Raw genomic sequence first — 23,462 nt, forward strand, 5'->3', positions numbered from 1 at the left:
GAGTCAGACTTTATCAGTTTGCTAAAGGTCTCAAGGATAGAGTTAATTTTTACTTTAAAACTAACTTGATTTCGATGGGAGCCAATATGGCGGCATATTGTGAATATGAGCAGCAGAAATCTCCTCCCAAAACCACATATATCTATGAAAATATAACAAAGACAACTCTTCCTAGAATAAAGACCAGAGGACACAGGACAACATCCAGAACACATCCACACCTGCGAGAACCCAGCGCCTCGTGAAGGGGGTAAGATTCAAACCCCGGCCCGGCGGGACCAAAGTGCCCCTTCCCCCAGCTCCTGGCAGGAGAAGAGCAGGCAGAGCGGGAGGGAGAGGGAGCCCAGGACTGCTGAACACCCAGCCCCAGCCATTTGGACCAGAGCGGAGACACAGTGCATGCGCTAGGCCCTGGATACTAGGGAAACAGGGCAGCAAGAACAGTGAGCAGGTACCAGAGGCCTGGTGCCAGAGGACATAAGAAAAGCGAGTGGCCATTTTTGTTGTTGTTGTTGTTGTTGTTGTTTTGTTGGTGAGCGCTTTTTGGAAGTCTTAAAGGGACAGGGACCCCAATACTAAGGAAACAAGGCAGCAAGACCAGTGAGTGGGTATTGGAGGCCGGTGTCAGAGAACAAAACAAAAGTGAGCAGTCATTTTTTTTTTCCTTTTTTTTTTTTTTCGTGTTTTGCTTTGGCGAGCGCTTTTTGGAAATCTTAAAGGGATAGGAACCCCAATACAAGGGAAACAGGGCAGCAAGACCAGTGAGCAGGTGCGTGAGGGTGGCGCTGGAGAATAAAGACAAACGAGTGGCCATTTTTCTTTCTTTCTTTCTTTCTTTATTTTATTAAAAAAATCTTTTTTTTTTTTGTGGTCATTGTTTTGTTTTGGTGGGTGCTTTTTGGAAGTCTTAAAGGGGCAGGGCGGGACACTTAATTCAGAGGTAGGGAATCAGGAGATCTCTGGGCACCATAATCCCCTGGGATGCAGGGAGCACAGAGACCCATTATGGAGATAAATAACCTCCCTGCCGCTCCCCCTCCAACACGACTCCACCACTTTGGAGCAGCTGCCTGAGCCAGGCCACGCCCACAGGAACAGCGGAGATAAACTCCATAGCAGCTGGGCAGGAAGCAGAAGACCGGTCTGCGTGCAGGTACCCAGCACAAGCCCTTAGAGTTCGCTGTTCTCCCAGGAGAGGAGAGCCACAAACCAATAAGAAGGGAAGTTCTTCCAGTAGTCACTCTTCCCAGTTCTACAAGCTATTCCTTTCACCATGAAAAGACAAAATTACAGGCAAACCAAGATAACAGAGACACCAGAGAAGGAGACAGATCTAACCAGTCTTCCTGAAAGAGAATTCAAAATAAAAATCATAAACATGCTGACAGAGATGCAGAGAAATTCGCAAGAGAGATGGGATGAAGTCCAGAGGGAGATCACAGATGCCAGAAAGGAGATTACAGAAATGAAACAAACTCTGGAAGGGTTTATAAGCAGAATGGATAAGATGCAAGAGGCCATTGATGGAATAGAACCCAGAGAACAGGAACGCATAGAAGCTGACATGCAGAGAGATAAAAGGATTTCCAGGAATGAAACAATATTAAGAGAACTGTGTGACCAATCCAAAAGGAACAATATCCATATTATAGGGGTACCAGAAGAAGAAGAAAGAGGAAAAGGGATGGAAAGTATCTTGGAAGAAATAATTGCTGAAAACTTCCCCAAACTGGGGGAGGAAATAATCGAACAGACCACGGAAATACACAGAACCCCCAACAGAAGATCCAAGAAGGACAACACCAAGACACATAATAATTAAAATGGCAAAGATCAAGGACAAGGAAAGAGTTCTAAAGGCAGCTAGAGAGAAAAAGGTCACCTATAAAGGAAAACCCATCAGGCTAACATCAGACTTCTCAACAGAAACCTTACAGGCCATAAGAGAATGGCATGATATATTTAATGCAATGAAACAGAAGGGCCTTGAACCAAGGATACTGTATCCAGCACAACTATCATTTAAATATGATGGTGGGATTAAACAATTCCCAGACAAGCAAAAGTTGAGGGAATTTGCTTCCCACAAACCACTTCTACAGGACATCTTACAGGAACTGCTCTACATGGGAGCACTCCTAGAAAGAGCACAGAACAAAACAACCAACATAGGAAGAATGGAGGAGGAGGAATAAGAAGGGAGAGAAGAAAAGAATCTCCAGACAGTGTATGTAACAGCTCAATAAGCGAGCTAAATTAGGCAGTAAGATACTAAAGAGGCTAACCTTGAACCTTTGGTAACCACGAATTTAAGGCCTGCAATGGCAGTAAGTACATATCTTTCAATAGTCACCCTAAATGTAAATGGACTGAATGCACCAATCAAAAGACACAGAGTAATAGAACGGATAAAAAAGCAAGACCCATCTATATGCTGCTTACAAGAAACTCACCTCAAACCCAAAGACATGTACAGACTAAAAGTCAAGGGATGGAAAAGCATATTTCAGGCAAAAAACAGCAAGAAGAAAGCAGGGGTTGCAGTACTAATATCAGACAAAATAGACTTCAAAACAAAGAAAGTAACAAGAGATAAAGAAGCACACTACATAATGATAAAGGGCTCAGTCCAACAAGAGGATATAACCATTCTAAATATATATGCACCCAACAGAGGAGCAACAGCATATGTGAAACAAATACTAACAGTACTAAAGGGGGACATAGATTGCAATGCATTCATTCTAGGAGAATTCAACACACCACTCACACCAAAGGACAGATAAGCCAGGCAGAAAATAGTAAGGACATGGAAGCCCTGAACAACACAGTAGAGCAGAAGGACCTAATAGACATCTATAGAACTCTACATCCAAAAGCAACAGGATATACATTCTTCTCAAGTGCACATGGAACATTCTCCAGAATAGAGCACATACTACCCAGAAAAAGAGCCTCAGCAAAATCCAAAATATTGAAATTCTACCAACCAACTTTTCAGACCACAAAGATATAAAACTAGAAATAAATTCTACAAAGAAAATAAAAAGGCTCACAAACACATGGAGGCTTAACAACTGCTTCTAAATAATCAACGGATCAACAAACAAGTTAAAATAGAGATCAAGGAATATATAGAATCAAATGACAACAATAACACAAAGCCACAACTTCTGTGGGACGCAGCAAAAACAGTCTTAAGAGAAAAGTATGTAGTGATCAAGGCACACTTGAAGAAGAACAGTCCCAAATGAACAGTCTAACATCACAATTATCGAAATTGGAAAAAGAAGAACAAATGAGGCCTAAAGACAGCAGAAGGAGGGACATAATAAAATCAGAAAAGAAATAAAAAGAATTGAGAATAATAAAACAATAGCAAAAATCAATGAAACCAAGAGTTGGTTCTTTGAGAGAATAAACAAAATAGATAAGCCTCTAGCCAAACTTATTAAGAGAAAAAGAAAATCAACACAAATCAACAGAATCAGAAATGAGAACAGAAAAATCACGACAGACTCCACAGAAATGCAAAGAATTATTAAAGACTACTATGAAAATATATATGCCAACAGGCTGGAAAACCTAGAAGAAATGGGAAAATTCCTAGAAAAATACAACCTTCCAAGACTGACCAAGGAAGAAACACAAAAGTTAAACAAACTAATTACGAGCAAAGAAATTGAAACTGTAATCAAAAAACTACCAAAGAACAAAACACCCAGGCCGGACAGATTTACCAAGTAATTTTATCAGACACACAGAGAAGACATAATACCCATTCTCCTTAAAGTTTTCCAAAAAATAGAAGAGGAGGGAATACTTCCAAACTCATTCTATGAAGCCAACATCACCCTAATACCAAAACCAGGCAAAGACCCCACCAAAAAAGAAAATTACAGACCAATATCCCTGATGAATGTAGATGCAAAAATACCTAATAAAATATTAGCAAACCGAATTCAAAACTATATCAAAAGGATCATACACCATGACCAAGTGAGATTCATCCAAGGGATGCAAGGATGGTACAATACTCAAAAATCCATCAACATCATCCACCACATCAACAAAAACAAAGACAAAAACCACATGATCATCTCCATAGAGGCTGAAAAAGCTTTTGACAAAGTTCAACATCCATTCATGATAAAAACTCTCAGCAAAATGGGAATAGACGGCAAATACCTCAACATAATAAAGGCCATCTATGATATACCCACAGCCAACATTATATTGAACAGCGAGAAGCTGAAAGCATTTCCTCTGAGATCGGGAACTAGACAGGGATGCCCACTCTCACCACTGTTATTTAACATAGTACTGGAGGTCCTAGCCACAGCAATCAGACAAAACAAAAAAATACAAAGAATCCAGATTGGTAAAGAAGAAGTTAAACTGTCACTATTAGCAGATGACATGATACTGTACATAAAAAAACCTAAAGACTCCACCCCAAAACTACTAGAACTGGTATCGGAATACAGCAAAGTTGCAGGATACAAAATCAACACACAGAAATCTGTGGCTTTCCTATACACTAACAATGAACCAACAGAAAGAGAAATCAGGAAAACAACTCCATTCACAATTGCATCAAAAAAAATAAAATACCTAGGAATAAACCTAACCAAAGAAGTGAAAGACTTATACTCTGAAAACTACAAGTCACTCTTAAGAGAAATTAAAGGGGACACTAACAGATGGAGAGATTCATCCCATGCTCATGGCTAGGAAGAATTAATATCGTCAAAATGGCCATCCTGCCCAAAGCAATATACAGATTTGATGCAATCCCTGTGAAACTACCAGCAACATTCTTCAATGAACTGGAACAAATAATTCAAAAATTCATATGGAAACACCAAAGACCCCGAATAGCCAAAGCAATCCTGAGATAGAAAAATAAAACAGGGGGGATCTCACTCCCCAATTTCAAGCTCTACTACAAAGCCATAGTAATCAAGACAATTTGGTACTGGAACAAGAACAGAGCCACAGACCAGTGGAACAGACTAGAGACTCCTGACATTAACACAGACATATATGGTCAATTAATATTTGATAAAGGAGCCATGGACATACAATGGCAAAATAACAGTCTCTTCAACAGATGCTGGTGGCAAAACTGGACAGCTACATGTAGAAGAATGAAACTGGTCCCTTGTCTAACCCCATATACAAACGTAAATTCAAAATGGATCAAAGACCTGAATGTAAGCCATGAAACCATTAAACTCTTGGAAAAAAACATAGGCAAAAACCTCTTGGATGTCAACATTAGTGACTTCTTCATGAACATATCTCCCCGGGCAAGGAAAACAAAAGCAAAAATGAACAAGTGGGACTATATTAAGCTGAAATGCTTCTGAACAGCCAAAGACACCATCAATAGAACAAAAAGGAACTCTACAGTATGTGAGAATATATTTGTAAATGACAGATCCGATAAAGGCTTGACGTCCAAAATATATAAAGAGCTCACACATCTCAACAAACAAAACTCAAATAATCCAATTAAAAAATGGGCAGAGGAACTGAACAGTTTTCCAAAAAATAAATACAGATGGCCAACAGACACATGAAAAGATGCTCCACATCACTAATTGTCAGAGAAATGCAAATTAAAACTACAATGAGGTATCACCTCACACCAGTAAGGATGGCTGACATCCAAAAGACAAACAACAGAAAATGTTGGCGAGGTTGTGGCGAAAGGGGAACCCTCCTACACTGCTGGTGGGAATGTAAACTAGTTCAACCATTGTGGAAAGCAGTATGGTGGTTCATCAAAATGCTCAAAGCAGACTTACCATTTGACCCAGGAATTCCACTCCTAGGAATTTACCCTAAGAACACAGCAATCAAGTTTGAGAAAGACAGATGCACCACTATGTTTATCGCAGCACTATTTACAATAGCCAAGAATTGGTAACAACCTAAATGTCCATCTATAGATGAATGGATAAAGAAGATGTCGTACATATACACAATAGAATACTACTCAGCCATAAGAAGAGGGCAAATCCTACCATTTGCAGCAACATGGATGGAGCTGGAGGGTATTATGCTCAGTGAAATAAGCCAAGCAGAGAAAGAGAAATACCAAATGATTTCACTCATCTGGGGAGTATAAGAACAAAGGAAAAACTGAAGGAACAAAACAGCAGCGGAATCACAGAACCCAAGAATGGACTAACAGGTACCAAAGGGAATGGGACTGGGGAGGATGGGTGGGTAGGGAGGGATAAGCGGGGGGAGGAAGAAGGGGGGTATTAAGATCAGCATGCATGGGGGGTGGGAGAAAGGGGAGGGCTGTACAACACAGAGAAGACAAGTAATGATTCTACAACAGTTTGCTATGCTGATGGACAGTGACTGTAAAGGGGTTTATAGAGGGGACCTGGTATAGGGGAGAGCCTAGTAAACATAATATTCTTCATGTAAGTGTAGATTAAAGATAACAACAACAACAAAAAAACATAAAGAAAAGGGAGATTTCTCCATGATAGGATAAAAATAAGTATAAATCAATGATTAATGCATGCTTTTAATATCCTTAATTTTGGTCACTTAAAGGGGGTCAGATGATTGTCCATTGAGGTACACTTTTCTGATAATACTCCTTTCTCTTAAAAAGAAAAAAAAAAGCAGTTCCTGTGTGGTGACCTCCAATGAGTTCTACACAATGGTATAAAGGACAGATCAAAGTGTGGGCAAAGGGTCTGTTTGTGTTTATACAGAGGATCAAAGCCTAATTTGGCTACCCAGAAAATGAACTAAGATACGATATGAAGAAGAACTTCCAACATGAGCACTCTCTGCAAGGGTCATACCAGAAGATGATCATCTAAAAACCTCAACAAAGATCCAGGTGATGCTGCAGTTGTAGCTGCATTCATCCCACCGGTTCCTGGACTTGCCATTGGAATGAAGAAAGAGATATCTAAGCTGGCCTGTGCATACAGTAAAACAACAAATTTGACTGGATCTATACTGTTGGTACTCAACCAAGAATTAGGATAAGTGCAAGTTGTAGTGCTCCAAATCTTACAACTACAGACTATCTACTGTTAAAAGAACATATGGGATGTGAACAGTTCTCAGGAATGGGCTGTTTTAATTTGTCTGATTTTTCTCATACTATTCAAGTTCAGTTAGACAATATCCATCATATCATTGATAAGTTTTCACAAATGCCTAGGGTGCCTAACTGGTTTTCTTGGTTTCACTGGAGATGGCTGGTAATTATAGGTCTGCTTTGGTTATGTAACTGTATTCCTATTATGTTAATGTGTGTGTGCAATTTAATTAGTAGTTTAAAACCTATACATGCTTAAGGTAGTCTACGAGAAGATATGTCAAAAAAATAATCAATCTTCCCATGTTTTCTTCAGCCTGCTACCTCTATAGCTTTTCTTCTTCCTTCCTAATTACAACCCTTAAATAGAATTCGTGCCTCATATCAAATTTACCGAGTATCATAATTCCTCCAAGTGCTAAAGATACCTCAAGACAAATGCTGGGCATAGAAGCCACAGGGCCTAAATCTGCAAAGAAGTAAATAGCTAATCTTTTCAAACAATATGGCTTCTCTCTCACTTACCAACTTTACATCTCCCTGTATGGCCCCGGAAGATGACTGTTTAGCCAGAGATGGGTAAGATTCCTCCAGGGAGGAACAACCTAAGACAGGCACAGTCGCAGGGGGGTCATCAGGTGAGAAATTGGGGATCAACAGAGGTAAGGCTTAGAACCTCTCCCCTCCTGTTTTGAGAGAAATCTTCTGCATCCGTGGATGTTTTATTGCCCTTGTCTAGCTTGGATTAACACAGAGTCTACAGGCACACACCTGATCATCTACATTTGCTCTCTTACAACACTAAACTAAGTTTTCTACCTTTATCTTATATATACCTGCCACTTCAGCATTTTATTAAAAATAATAATAATAATAATAAAGGGAGAAATGTGGAATCCACATATAAATCAAGTATAAAAACCAAACGAATATTCATATTTGACCGGATTGTTTATAGTACATGATGCGTGATCAAAACCGAAAGTTTCTGTGATGACTGCCCTTGTACTGTTCACCATGTAAGAAGTTATTCACTATGTAAGAATTTGTTCACCATGGAAGAACTTGTTCGTTATGCTTCAGAAGATTGGAGACTGTTGAGAACTAGTCTTGGGGTTGATTGATGATTGTGCATTGAGTCCCCTCTACAGAATTTTATTGTTGTTAACAGCCATTTGACCAATAAATATAAGATATGCCCTCTCAAAAAAAAAAAACTAACTTGATTTCTTTCCAGTACTAGTGATTTCTTTTTGGTTGCGATAAAGGCTAAGCGTGAATTTCTTCAATTTAGTCTGGGTTAATAAATTTTGAGTTTCTGAATTTTAAGAAATTCACTGAAAATATTGAGAGATGGTAAATCCTCAAGGGGGGTTGTTTTGAGGAGCTAATTCTGGAATCTGAAAGTGATAGCAATTTTATATGTTTAAATCTTATTTGACACTTTCTGAATATCTGTTGTTTTTAGTGTCTTCATTAAGAGTAGTTTCTGTGCAAGTTTTCAAAATTCAGTTAAATTAATTTCATGCAGGGTAATTGCCTAATTTTATCCAAAGAAAACTTCCTCTTTTGGTATCCTCAGACATCATTAACTTCAAGGGCACACAAGCTAATGCAGAGCAAATCATCCCTTAGGCTCTATAAAAATGACAACAAACGTCTCCATCCCGCCGCTGTTAAGTTTTAGCACATGAATCAGTGATTTCCTATCACAGGAGTCAGATTTGCTTTAGAAAGCACTAATTTCACAAATTTTCCTCCAAACTTAGTATAGACTGAACATACAACTCTTATACATGAGCGGGCTCAGTCTTAGAAAAACTGAACCATTTTCTGAAAAAAAGAACTCATGATTTGATTCCCTCTTGTGTCCATACCAGCATAATAAAACAATCAATGCTCAGCCTAATAATTTCAAAATTTTGAATCCCAAACAGGTGTTAATTTTTTTAGATTTTTTCTGAAGTAGAGTTGACAATGATTATGTGTTTCTTAGTAAATCATTGGTTATTTGAGTTTCTGAATTATACCCTTCATGTAACACTAACTCAAATTCTGGTAGGACTGGAGGCAAGTGTCCACTAGCTATATAAGAGAGGATGTGCAGGGATCTGGCTGAGTCTCATGTCACTAACAACTCAAAGGGCACCAGCCTGAGCTGGAGTGGAGTCTAGGAGCGAGGGGTAGGAGGTGCCCCTTGGACAGTACGTAACCTGCAGGATAAAGGGAGTCATGCGCACTTTGGAGGTTAGGCTAGAGAATTGGATGGACATGGGGAGACGCAGAGCAATGAGTGTGTGCTAAACTTTGGAGATATTTCTGATATTTAACAATGTCTACACTAAAGCCATAAATCCTGGGTGGGAACTATAAATTGACACTATTTAAATGGCTCAGAAACATTAAAACTATTTTCATAATGATACCAAAACATTGTATATCTTTTTCACTGCCATTTTCTTACAAGTATATAACGGAATTTCCAGAGATTGTATAAAGTATGATAAATAAATGTAATACATGAAGTGTGAAAAATTAATTCAGAAGCGAATATAAAAATTCATGAAAAGAGTCTGGAAACCTGTAAAGCAAAGTATTAACAATATGGACACAAGAAAAAGAAATCCAGCCAAACACTGAAGACATTTGCAGCAGTGTAAAACAGTGCCATACTTCTGACATTTTTTTTTTTCCAAAATTCAATATTTTAAACAAAAATATGTTATTTCAGTTAACTTGTAGTGGCTTTATTGCTGCTATTTTACGTGAATTGATAATTATTTAAATTTTTCTTGGTTTTAATTTATAATGTAAATATTAATAGAAATAACCCACATAAACAAAAGTTTCTTGAGGTGTTCAATAACTTTTAAGAATATAAGGGGTTGTGGGCCAAACAATTTTTGATAATCATTATTCTACATTAACAGACTAAAATAGAGAAACCCAAACTTCTCAAAAGATACTGAAAATGCATTTTATAAAATTCAACAGATTTTTCTGATAAAGTAATGAGGAATTATTCTTAATAATAATTACCACAAATTCATTCAAACTATATTCAGATGTGAATAGAAAAGTTTCTACCTAAATGAATAATCTTAAAATTTGCACTTTCAAATCAGGAATAATTTAGATTTTTTGAAGCTTCATTGTCATCTTTCTATTTATATAGTCAATAATATATAGTATCAAAGGTTCAGATTCCTTTTGTTTGCTAAATTAAAACATCTTTTTGGTGAGTCTCTCTCCTGAGATAAATGCTTTCAGAATTCCATTTCTCCATTCTTCTCTCCAGAGAGCATCTGGGGTATGAAGATATCCCCTCTAACTTTACAGAAGCAGAGAAGACCTGGGATTAGATCCATATGGTGCCTTACAAACTCACTGTTTTCTCCAGTTTCCATATGGCCTGCTTTCTGGGTTGGAAACTTCCAAGTGTGACAGATTCCACTGGGAGTTTTGAGTGTTAGATGGGGATACAACATCCGACTTCATGCTCTGGATATTTTCTCATGCTTTCTGAGCTCTGGGTGTCCACAGGCCCTTTAGCACTTTTGCATTTTCTCACTAGGGCAAGCAGTAATTTCTAGATCCCCTCACACTACAGGCAAGCCACATGCACACAGGCATTTGCCTTAGACTCTATAAGGAGGCCATCCTACTCCATGTTGGACATCATACTGGGCAAAAGTCCTGAGGAGCAGAGAAGTGGAAAAATGTTCTTCAACATTTATTTAGGTGTTTCTAAAGCAGCATTTTTTCATCAACAATTAGTCAAAAGAAGCTGGTAGAGCAAATAACCTAGTGTATTACTCATTGGACCTAATCATTGATCATCATTAATCATTAATTAATAGAGTCCTACTGTTTCTCCCTGCTACACTCATCATCTCTGGGGTCCAGAGAGGTAAGTTTTACTACCCTTTCAGTTTTTCTGGGACCACCCTTGACTCCCTCTCTTTCTTCTTTATTCTATTTTATCTGATAAGCTCTCATAGTAATAAGAAAAAACAAAACAGAACTCACCTCAAAAATTATATATATCTACATAAATTTTATTTTTATATAATCTGAAAAGTGATATCTTCAAAAATCTTTGGCAAACATTATACTTATGATAAAACATTAGAAACATTTATAAGAAAGTCAAGAACAAAATATGGATGCTCATTGTTACCTGTAATATTCCATATTTGCCTGCAGTTCCTACATAACACTCTAAGGCATTGTAAATAAGGATGTATATATGTATATATCAGGATGGAAGACACATCAGATATCTGTCCTGTTAGATAAAATTCCTTAAGAACAGAGTTAGTTGCCTCTTCACTTTTGTTTCATACAAGCATGAATACCTAATAGAAAAGTGATACATAGTAATTCTGTTGAGAGAAATATTAACATATATCTCAGAATCCTTATAGTCAGGATTATTCTACTACTGTGCATACTTGCCTAAATTTACTAAATTGCTTTTTGCTATTTTTCTTTTTAAGGCATCTCTCATATTTATTGATCAAATGATTGTTAACAACAATAAAATTCTGTATAGGGGACTCAATGCACAATCATTAATCAACCCCAATCGTAATTCACAACAGTCTCCAATCTTCTGAAGCATAACGAACAAGTTCTTCCATGGTGAACAAATTCTTACATAGTGAATAAGTTCTTACATGGTGAACAGTGCAACGGCAGTCATCACAGAAACTTTCGGTTTTGATCATGCATTATGAAATATAAACAATCAGGTCAAATATGAATATTCATTTGATTTTTATACTTGATTTATATGTGAATCCCACATTTCTCCCTTATTATTATTATTATTATTTTTTAAATAAAATGCTGAAGTGGTAGGTAGATGCAAGATAAAGGTAGAAAACATAGTTTAGTGCTGTAACAGGGCAAATGTAGATGATCAGGTGTGTGCCTATAGACTAAGTATTAATCCAAGCTAGACAAGGGCAACAAAACATCCACAGATACAGAAGATTTCTCTCAAAACAGGGGGGGTGAGGTTCTAAGCCTTACCTCTGTTGATCCCCAATTTCTCACCTGATGACCCCCCTGCATCTGTGCCTGTCTTAGGTTGTTCCTCCCTGGAGGAATCTTACCCATCTCTGGCTAACCAGTCATCTTCCGGGGCCTACAGGGAAATGTAAAGTTGCTAAGTGAGAGAGAAGAAATATTCTTTGAAAAGGTTAGCTTTTTACTTCTTTAAAGATTTATGCACTGTGGTCTCTATGCCCAGCATTTTTCTTGAGGTATCTTTACCACTTGGAAGAATTATGATACTCGGTAAATTTGATATGAGGCACGAATTCTATTTAAGGGTTGTAATTAGGAAGGAAGAAGAAAAGCTATAGAAGTAGCAGACAGAAGAAAACATGGGAAGATTGATTATTTCTTTGGCATATCTTCTTGTAGAGTAACATAAGCATGTATAGGTTTAAACTACTAATTAAATTGCACACACACATTAACATAATAGGAATACAGTTACATAACCAAAGCAGACCTATAATTACCAGCCATCTCCAGTGAAACCAAGAAAACCAGTTAGGCACCCTAGGCATTTGTGAAAACTTATCAATGATATGATGGATATTGTCTAACTGAACTTGAATAGTATGAGAAAAATCAGACAAATTAAAACAGCCCATTCCTGAGAACTGTTCACATCCCATATGTTCTTTTAACAGTAGATAGTCTGTAGTTGTAAGATTTTGGAGCACTACAACTTGCACTTATCCTAATTCTTGGTTGAGTACCAACAGTATAGATCCAGTCAAATTTGTTGTTTTACTGTATGCACAGGCCAGCTTAGATATCTCCTTCTTCATTCCAAAGGCAAGCCCAGGAACCGGTGGGATGAATGCAGCTACAACTGCAGCATCACCTGGATCTTTGTTGAGGTTTTTAGACGATCATCTTCTGGTATGACCCTTGCAGAGAGTGCTGATGTTGGAAGTTCTTCTTCATATCGTATCTTAGTTCATTTTCTGGGTAGCCAAATTAGGCTTTGATCCTCTGTATAAACACAAACAAACCCTTTGCCCACAATTTGATATGACCTTTATACCACTGTGAAGAACCTATTGGAGATCACCACACAGGAACTGTTTTTTTTTCTTTTTAAGAGAAAGAAATATTTTCAGAAAAATGTACTTCCATAGCTGATCATCTGACACCCTTTAAAAGATCAAAATTAAGGATATGAAAAGCATGCATTAATCGTTGATTTGCAGTTAGTTTTATCCTATCAGGGAGTAATCCCCCTTTTCTTTCTTTTTTTTTTGTTATCATTATTCTACAATTACATGTTTACTAGGTTTCTCCCTTATACCAGGTCCCCCTCCACAAACCCCTTTACAGTCACTGTCCATCAGCATAGCAAAATGTTGTAGAATCACTACTTGTCTTCTTTGTGTTTTACAGCCCTCCACTTTCTCCCCCCCCATTATGCATGCTAATCATAATACCACCTTTCTTCTTCCCCCCCTTTATCCCTCCCTACCCACCCATCCTCCCCAGTCCCTTTCCCTTTGCTACCTGTTAGTCCATTCTTGGGACCTGTGATTCTGCTGCTGTTTTGTTCCTTCAGTTTTTCCTTTGTTCTTATACTCCACAGATGAGTGAAATCATTTGGTATTTCTCTTTCTCCACCTGGCTTATTTCACTGAGCATAATACCCTCTAGCTCGATCCATGTTGTTGCAAATGATAGGATTTGTTTTCTTCTTATGGCCTAATAATATTCCATTGTGTATATGTACCACATCTTCTTTATCCATTCATCTACTGATGGGCACTTAGGTTGCTTCCAATTCTTGGCTATTGTAAATAGTGCTGCGATAAACATAGTGGTGCATCTGTCTTTTTCAAACTTGAGTGCTGCTTTCTTAGGGTAAATTCCTAGTAGTGGAATTCATGGGTCAAATGGTAAATCTATTTTGAACATTTTGAGGAACCTCCATACTGCTTTCCACAATGGTTGAACTAATTTACATTCCCACCAGCAGTGTAGGAGGGTTTCCCTTTCTCCACAACCTCGCCAACATTTGATGTTGTTTGTCTTTTGTATGGTAGCCATCCTTACTGGTGTGAGGTGATACCTCATTGTAGTTTTAATTTGCATTTCTCTGATAATTAGCGATGTGGAGCATCTTTTCATGTGTCTGTTGGCCATCTGTATTTCTTTTTTGGAGAACTTTCTGTTCAGTTCCTCTGCCCGTTTTTTAATTGGATTTTTGTTTGTTGAGGTGGGTGAGCTCTTTATATATTTTGGATGTCAAGCCTTTATCGGATCTGTCATTTTCAAATATATTCTCCCATACTGTAGGGTACCTTTTTGTTCTATTGATGGTGTCTTTTGCTGTACAGAAGCTTTTCAGCTTAATATAGTCCCACTTGTTCAGCTTTTTGCTCTTTATTACATTATTTAGCAATACTTTATTACATGAATTATTATATACAGGGCCTTTGCTTAAAATCCATCTTCAAAGAGTTATGTTTACATAGACTTGGCAAACTAATATAAAGTGTATATTAAAAATTATGAAGTATTTGAGTAGCATTGCTATTTCACCTATTGTAGTAAAATGTTTGTCATTTTAATTTCTGGAACTGAATAACAGAAATTTAAAATTATTTACCAGTCACACAGTAAAAAATGAAAAATTAAAATTTACTTTGAAAAGTTAAAATAGTCATAAGTCTGTTAATGGTTGGTAATACAGCCAGTATTTTAAAGAAAACAAGAAAATGTCCTAAATGTATTCCAGCTGAATTTTAAGTCTAATAAATAAAATATAAATAGGTAGAAAATAAATTCACATTTCTAAAGGAAAGTGAAACAGTATATATTTAGGCAGAACATACTAAAAACCACACTGAAGTTCTCTGTAAGATAGTTTGTAATTCATAATATGTAATGAAAGGATCTACACACAGTCTGTGTGAAAATGACCTTTACTGCCCTGACTTAGCGTAATGCAAGAAATGCAAGTGGGGTATTTATCCTATTTTTCTCTTTTTAAAGATTCCTGTCTCCTCTTCTTGGAATGTAACATGTAATTATATCTGATGCATTGTGTCTACGACTGAACCTTCTCCTTCCTTCCACCACCTATTTTTTCTTTCTTCTGTCTTTTTTTTTATTATTAACCTCTGTTTCTAAATGAAATGGTTTCTGGCCTCCTTTGACCATTACAATTCAGTTGATCTGCCCATCTCAAACCCAGGAATGGGTTTTCATCGATGTAAGTCAATGACAATGGTTTTATTCCCCCTGACCAATGACTGATTTAAAAGACGTGATGGGACACAACTTTGGCTAATGAAACAAAGGAAAACTTCTGAGGGGCTTCTAGAAGCATGTACTTGCTCTTATTGGTGGTTAGGGGGAAATTCCCTTTTATAATCTGGATTTTATAGAAGCTAATTGCTGTATTTTGACAGAGGAACCAGCTGAGGATAATCAGACATAAGAAAGCAAAGCAAAAAGACTGAAAATCTGGGTTCCTGAGGCCATTATTGAACCATGGTGTTACAGTCAATTCTAGCTGCATCGTGAGGGATCCACTCTTCCGGCCTAATTTCTTCCCAAAGGCCACATCTCCAAATACCATAACACTGGGATTAGGGTTTCAACATGTGGATTTTTAGGGGATACAGCATTCAGTTGGTAGCACATGGATTCCACATGTATTGTGGCTCCCCAAACCGTGTGTTTCTTGTTTGAGGTAATAGGTTTCCTTGTTGTTAAGACAAATTTGAATCTCAGTTTTTAACATGTAACTGAAAGAATCCTATCGGATATAAAACAATTCTACAGTAACATAGATGATAATACTTATAAAGGCTGATTAAATATTTGTCTGAATGTACAGTGCTTTTTTTGTACCCATCTTCACCCCTTTGAAATACATCACCCATTAAGAAGGTCTTTTTTGTACCCATCTTCTGTGAATGTGCAGTGCTTTTATGTACCCATCTTTACCCCTTTGAAAGACATTACCCATTAAGAATGTCTTTTATTTTCTCGGTGATTTTCACATTTTCTTGGTAAAATTAGCATTTCACATGTTTAACCTTTTTCTAAAGGTGAAGTGTGGTATACATTCTGTGCTGGAAAGGTAGGGAGAGAGTGCGTATACAACTCAATGGCCAGCAAAGCAAACAATAATGCAAATACAGCCCAAGATCACCTGGATCCTGGAAGCCTCCTCCGTACCTTCACACTCCATAACCCTGACCTCTATTGGCAAAGATTAGCTTTGCTTGGTTTGGAACTTGGAATAAATGGAATCATAAATATGTATTATTTTTATTAGAACATTTCCTTTATAAACAGTATGTTTCTAGGAGCCATGTTTTTTTTGTAAATAGCTGCTGATTACTCATTTTTGCAGTCTAGAATTCTCTTATATGAATATTATCACCATCTATCAGTGACAACCAATAGACATTTATTAAAAGTTATCATTAAAAATGTGAACATGTAAGCCATAACCAGCAGAAGATATTTGAAATATATAAAACTGAGATCTCATATCCATAGCATAGCATTCAATAAGAAAGACAGATAACCCAGCAATACAATGAGCAAGAGACTTACAAACACTGTACGATGGAAGATATCCAAGGCTCTAATCAAAACCTATAAAGATTATTTTTATTAGTAGTAATCAGAACAATGCACATTAAAGCATAATTCAGTTCCATATACATCCTTCAGACTGGCAGACAAAACAGAAACAGCCAAATGACAATACCAAGTATTAGCAACAAGTGGAGCCAAGGGAATTCTCAATCTCTGCAATGATTGAGAAGTAGTACAATATTTTGGAAAATATTTTCCTTGATCTTCTAAACTTGAGCACATGTGTTTTCCATGACGTGGGTACTTCACTAACAGATATATACTCCCCTGGTGGGCGCTTTGTTTCAAGGGGCATGTGAATGGATGTTTTAGCACAATCAATCTAATTAATCAAAATAACTAGCAAGTACTTCTTAAAATCATCTGAATGTATGCTTTCAAATCATTCCATTTTTATCTCCTGTGTCAGTTCAATAATTTACAAGATACAAAGAACACTAAAGAAATGAGAAAAATAGGGAATTAAAGTGTCATATTGGATCTAGACAGCTGAGCACAAGAAATTCAATGGAAGTCTGTTGTGCTCAAAATCCATGGACACCAGAATTAGCTGTATCAATTATAGACTTCATTACTATGTCTCTTGAACCAAGTCTCCCATTCTCCACAACTATTCTCAAGTCTCATATGGCAGCAGTGGCTGTGCACTGCTCAGATGTCCCTTCTTAGAGAGATCCACTGAGAACAATGTGGTTGGTTTACTGACTTCTGCTGCCCAGCATTGCATCCATCGCAGTCTTCACACTCAGGACATGGTCTCCCTGGGCTGCTCTCGGGCCAGTAATTGCACGTGGAGGAAGGACTAGAGCACTATCTCTGCCTGATGGCCCCCTCAAATGTGCTCTCTTATTCTGGGACTCTGCATCTACCTGACTGAGACATTTCCAGAGCTGCACTTCAGTGTGAGACTCCTCCTAACTCAACCATCCTTCCGTCCATCTCCTTTCATAATTATCATGCCTGTATTTGGTCTAAAAGCTCTCCCTGCTAACAGTCCTTTGTCCTTCAATGAATTTTCCCCCAAATAAATCTTTTGCACATCCAATTCCATTGTGGTGTCTGCTTCCAAGACTTGAATTAGCATGTCTAGTAACCTATATGTTCTCCAAAAATTCAAATATATTAGCTGATAGCCTCATCTTACAGAGTCAATGGAAAATCAACTTTTTCCCCAGATATCCTAAAAGCAAACTTTCATTCTAATCAATTAACTCTTCTTCCAGGTTATTAAAAAAAGAGTTGCTTTCCCACTTTAAAGGTGACTGTTACGCTTCTTCATATTACCATTGCGTGTGAATCATTCGTTGGCAAGGCATGAAAGTCTTGGATCGTAATATTTTTTCTCTCAAATTTTGTTTCCCTTTTCTCCAAATGAATAAAGAACCACTTTTTTGCTTTCCTGACTTCAATTAACCTTCTTACATGCATGTTTCAGTCTTAGCTCACATATGAGGATGAATAATTTTGAAGTGTATGTAATAGTAAAAACTTTATGTGAGCAAGTTGAATGATTCAAGCAATAATAATATGCTGACTTATAATGTAACTTAAATGTTAATGTGATTAAAATTGATTCATAGACACAGGTATTCACCAAAATGTTATAAGGTACCAAATATTATCTTTATTATCTAACACAGTGAAGATGCAGAGGAATAATCTCTTCCCTTGGACCACATAGTGAATACGTAATGGAAGAAATATAGCTTAAAGGCAGGTTCGCTGACCTCAAGTTTTTTCCAGTACAATATAGGGAGTGCATTTCTTTTAACATGATAAAATAATTTAAATATCTTGAATAAAACATTAGTCAAGGATTTGTATTGTTTTCACCACAGAAGTTTAATAGATGTATTATCTTTGTGGCCATGAAATTTCCCATTGTACTTAGTGTAGAATGATAAAGTGCATGACTACAAATGGAGATATATACATATATAATATATATCCATGTGCATAGCGATACTTCCCCAAAGCTGTTCACTGTTCCTAGTTATAGACACTTTTAAAACAAATTTTACAATCCTGAGGTTATGCCCTATACATAGTGTTCTCAATATTCAGTTAAATTCACTGTTATATTTTGTTTTTATTGCTATAAGATTTATAGCATCTATTAAAGTGACATAGGATTCACTGGTTTCAATGAAAATTGAACAAAGAAAATCTGGAACAAAGAAAATTAGTGTAATTCATGCGGAAGGGTGACTTGAAAATTTGTGAAACCTCCATTCTTTTAAAAAGGAAGCCTGACTTTGAACTCTTGACATTAACTTCATATCATATAAATTTGTACACATGGGTTAAAGCTTCTCCATAAGTGAAATAGAAAGTTGATTACAAAAGAAAATCATACTGCTGGAAGCTAGATGAGAGTGAAAATAAATTAAAATTGTAGAAATGTTTTAGTATCTAAATTTAAAAAGATAAAAATCATGTCAAGAAGAACTCACATATGAGGAGCACACATGATGATTTAATATTGTACCTTATATAGGGTATGGTTCCAAAAATTTGCCATTACTATTTTTGTTATATAATACAAAGAGCAAAGGAACCTTGGTTCTAAACCATTATTTTAAAGTGGTGATATGTTTATTTATTCATTTTACTAACATTTATTTACCAAGAGAGTATTGTGCAAAGTGGAAGGGTACGTGACAAGCAATAAGGTTTGCTTGGCTGTATGTGTGATTGGACAAAAGTACTCATAAACAGTTTTTCCACAAATAAGACTGCCATAACTGCTATCCAAGATTTATTAGGTGCTGTGGGAATACAAAGTGGAGAGACGTGATTCCTCATTGGTGTGATCAAAGAAGACCTTGTAGAAAAGGTCACATTTAAGAGAGTCTAGAAAAATAATAGGATTGCAACACTCAACGTTCTGAGGGTGGGAAGTCCTCAAAAGTATAAAGAAAATTTTGAATGAAAGTCTTAAAGCAGAAATGTGTTCAAGGCATGATAAAAGATCCATTGAGTGTACACCAGAGGGTCTGAAGTTTTATGAAGAGAGGCTAAATAAAGTGTTATAACAAGGTTAGAGTTATAGAATGTTTGCATGTCAGACTGGGGATTTCTTTATAAATTTTATACAAAATAATGAATTTTCATTTGACTAGTTTATTTTATCTAGAAGATGTTATGAAGTGTCAAATATTTAAAGAGTGAGATACAGGCTCTACACAGGTGGCATTATTACATATCAGCTAAACTATGTCTCACAGAAAGTGCCCTAAATATACTTTTTCTAAATCTATTAAGGACTGAACATTATAACAACCACAGAGATCTAATCAGGACTTAAAGGGACAATCTCACACTTCTTTAATGCTTAGAAGAGGAAATCCCAATAGAGATCTAATCAGATATGACAGTGAACTGGCAAAAAACATTTAGTCATATTCCAAGCTGTTTGAAATTTTGATTTACAACTATTATATTTTGATGGCAAATTTGCTTTTAAAATATAAGGTAATAGAAGGATGAAGCCATTACAGTTAATATTTTAAAATATGATTTATTTAATCCTTTAAAATTCTTTCATATTTTAATTTGAAAATATATTGGCATAGGAGTACATATTAATCATTTAATACACATGCTTAACTTCTAACTAATAGTAGTATTTCCACAGAAAACCTTGGAAATTACTTATTATTTAAGTAAAGTGAAATATAAAAATATTTGGAAACTGGACTTAAAGTTCACTGCAAATCGAGGCAGAGTGAACATGGTGGAGTGAGTAGGACAGTGGGAATCTACACCCAAAAACATATATATTTTTGAAAATACAACAAATACAACTAATCCTAAAAGAGAGACCAGAAGACACAGGATAACAGCCAGACTACATCCACACGTGCGAGAGCCCAGCGACTGGTGAAAGGGGTAAGATACAACCACCGGCCAGGCGGGACCCAAGCACACCTCCCCCCAGCTCCTGGTGGGAGGGAGAGGGAGCCCAGGACTGCTAAACACCCAGCCACAGCCACCTGTACCAAAGCGCAGACACAGTGCATGCGTGGATGGCTGGAAACTAGGGAAACAGGGCAGCAAGACCTCTGAGCGGGTTCCAAAGCTGATGCCCCTGTGACAAAGAAAAGTGAGTGCTTTTTGAAACTCTTAAAGGGACAAGGACTTAACAGCTAGACGGAAACAACACAGGTCACAGCCCAGTGGCTGGAAATTACAGGGAAAACAGGGTGCACTAACCCCCTGGGCAACAGCTCTGAGACCCCTCACGGAGGTAAACAGCCAAACAGACACACCCACGCCCCCCACCGTCCATTACACCTCCCGGCACTGCAAAAAAAGAGAAACAGCCTAAGGCAAACCACGCCCACAGAAAGAGAGATACCTCCAATCTGGTCAGGCAAGACACAAAGACACAGCCTACATGCAATTACACAACACAAGCCACTAGGGGTCGCAGTTATCCCAGTAAAGAAAGGACAGTACCAAGTGAAAAGTTTGGCCCTCCCAGCTGACAGTCAATAGCACCTGTCAACATGAAAACGCAAAAAAATATGATCCAGACAAGACTAACCCAGACAGCTTCGGCATCTACTACATCTTCCCCTGAGAAGGAAACTGGGGAAATAGATTTAACCAGTCTTCCTGAAAAAGAATTCAAAACAAACGTCATAACCATGCTGATGGACTTGCAGAGAAATATGCAAAAACTAAGGAAGGAGAATACAGAAATAAAACAAGCTCTGGAAGGATTTCAAAACAGAATGGACGAAATGCAAGAGACCATTAATGGGCTAGAAAACAGAGAACAGGAATGCAGAGAAACTGATGCAGAGAGAGATAAAAGGATCTCTAGGAATGAAAGAATTTTAAGAGAGCTGAGTGACCAATCGAAATGGAACAATATCAGCATTATAGGGGTACCAGAAGAAGAAAAGAGAGAAAAAGGGATAGAGAGTGTCTTTGAAGAAATAATTGCCGAAAACTTCCCCAAACGAGGAGAAGAAATGGCCTCTCAGACCACAGAGGCACACAGAACTCCCATGACAAGGGATCCAAGGAGGGCAACACCAAGACACATAATAAATAAAATGGCAAAGATCAAAGAAAAGGACAAAGTATTGAAGGCAGACAAAGAGAAAAAAAAGGCTACCTACAAAGGAAAACCCATCAGGCTATCATCAGACTTCTCAACAGAAACCCTACAGGCCAGAAGAGAATGGCATGATATACTTAATGCAATGAAACAGAAGGGCCTCAAACCAAGACTACTGTATCCAGCACGAATATCATTTAAATATGAAGGAGGGATTAAACATTTCCCAGACAAGCAAAAGTTGAGGGAATTTGCCTCCCACAAACCACCTCTACAGGGCATCCTACAGGGGCTGCTCTATATGGGAACACTCCTAATAAGAGCACAGAACAAAACACCCAACATATGAAGAAGGGAGGAGGAGGAATAAGAAGGGAGAGAAATTAAGAATCATCAGACTGCGTTTATAATAGCTCAACAAGCGAGTTAAGTTATACACTAAGATAGTAAAGAAGCTAACCCTGAACCTTTGATAACCACAAACTTAAAGCCTGCAATAGCAAAAAGTTCATACCTTTCAATAATCACCCTAAATGTAAATGGACTGAATGCACCAATCAAAAGACACAGAGTAATAGAATGGATAAAAAAGCAAGATCCATCCACATGCTGCTTACAAGAGACTCACCTCAAATCCAAAGACATGCACAGACTGAAAGTCAAGGGATGGAAAAAGATATTTCATGCAAACAACAGAGAGAAGAAAGCAGGTGTTGCAATTCTGGTATCAGACAAAACAGACTTCAAAATAGAGAAAGTAATAAAAGACAAAGAAGGACATTACATAATGATAAAGGGCTCAGTCCAACAAGAGGATATAACCATTATAAATATATATGCACCCAATACAGGAGCACCAACATACCTGAAACAAATACTAACAGAACTAAAGGACGAAATAGAATGCAATGAATTCATTCTGGAAGACTTCAACACAACACTCACTATAAAGGACAGATCCACCAGACAGAAAATAAGTAAGGACACAGAGGCACTGAAAAACACACTAGAACAGATGGACCTAATAGACATCTACAGAACTCTACATCCAAAAGCAACAGGATACACATTGTTCTCCAGTGCACAGGGAACATTCTCGAGAATAGACAACATACTAGGCCACAAGAAGAACCTCAGTAAATTACAAAAGATTGAAATCCTACAAACCAACTTTTCAGAACACAAAGGCATTAAACTAGAAATAAACTGTACAAAGAAAGCAAAAAGGCTCACAAACACATGGAGGCTAAACAACATGCTCCTAAATAATCAATGGATCAATGACCAAATCAAAATGGAGATCCAGCAATACATGGAAACAAATGACAACAACAACACAAAGCCCCAACTTCTGTGGGACACAGCAAAAGCAGTCTTAAGAGGAAAGTATATTGCAATCCAAGCATATTTAAAAAAGGAAGAACAATCCCAAATGAATGGTCTAATGTCACAATTATTGAAATTGGAAAAAGAATAACAAATGAGGCCTAAGGTCAGCACAAAGAGGGACATAATAAAGATCAGAGAAGAAAAAAATAAAATTGCGAAGAATAAAACAATAGCAAAAATCAATGAAATCAAGAGCTGGTTCTTCGAGAAAATAAACAAAATAGATCAGCCTCTAGCCAGACTTATTAAGAG

The sequence above is a fragment of the Manis pentadactyla genome, chromosome 8 (assembly GCF_030020395.1).
Source record: "Manis pentadactyla isolate mManPen7 chromosome 8, mManPen7.hap1, whole genome shotgun sequence".
Lineage (NCBI taxonomy): Eukaryota > Metazoa > Chordata > Mammalia > Pholidota > Manidae > Manis > Manis pentadactyla.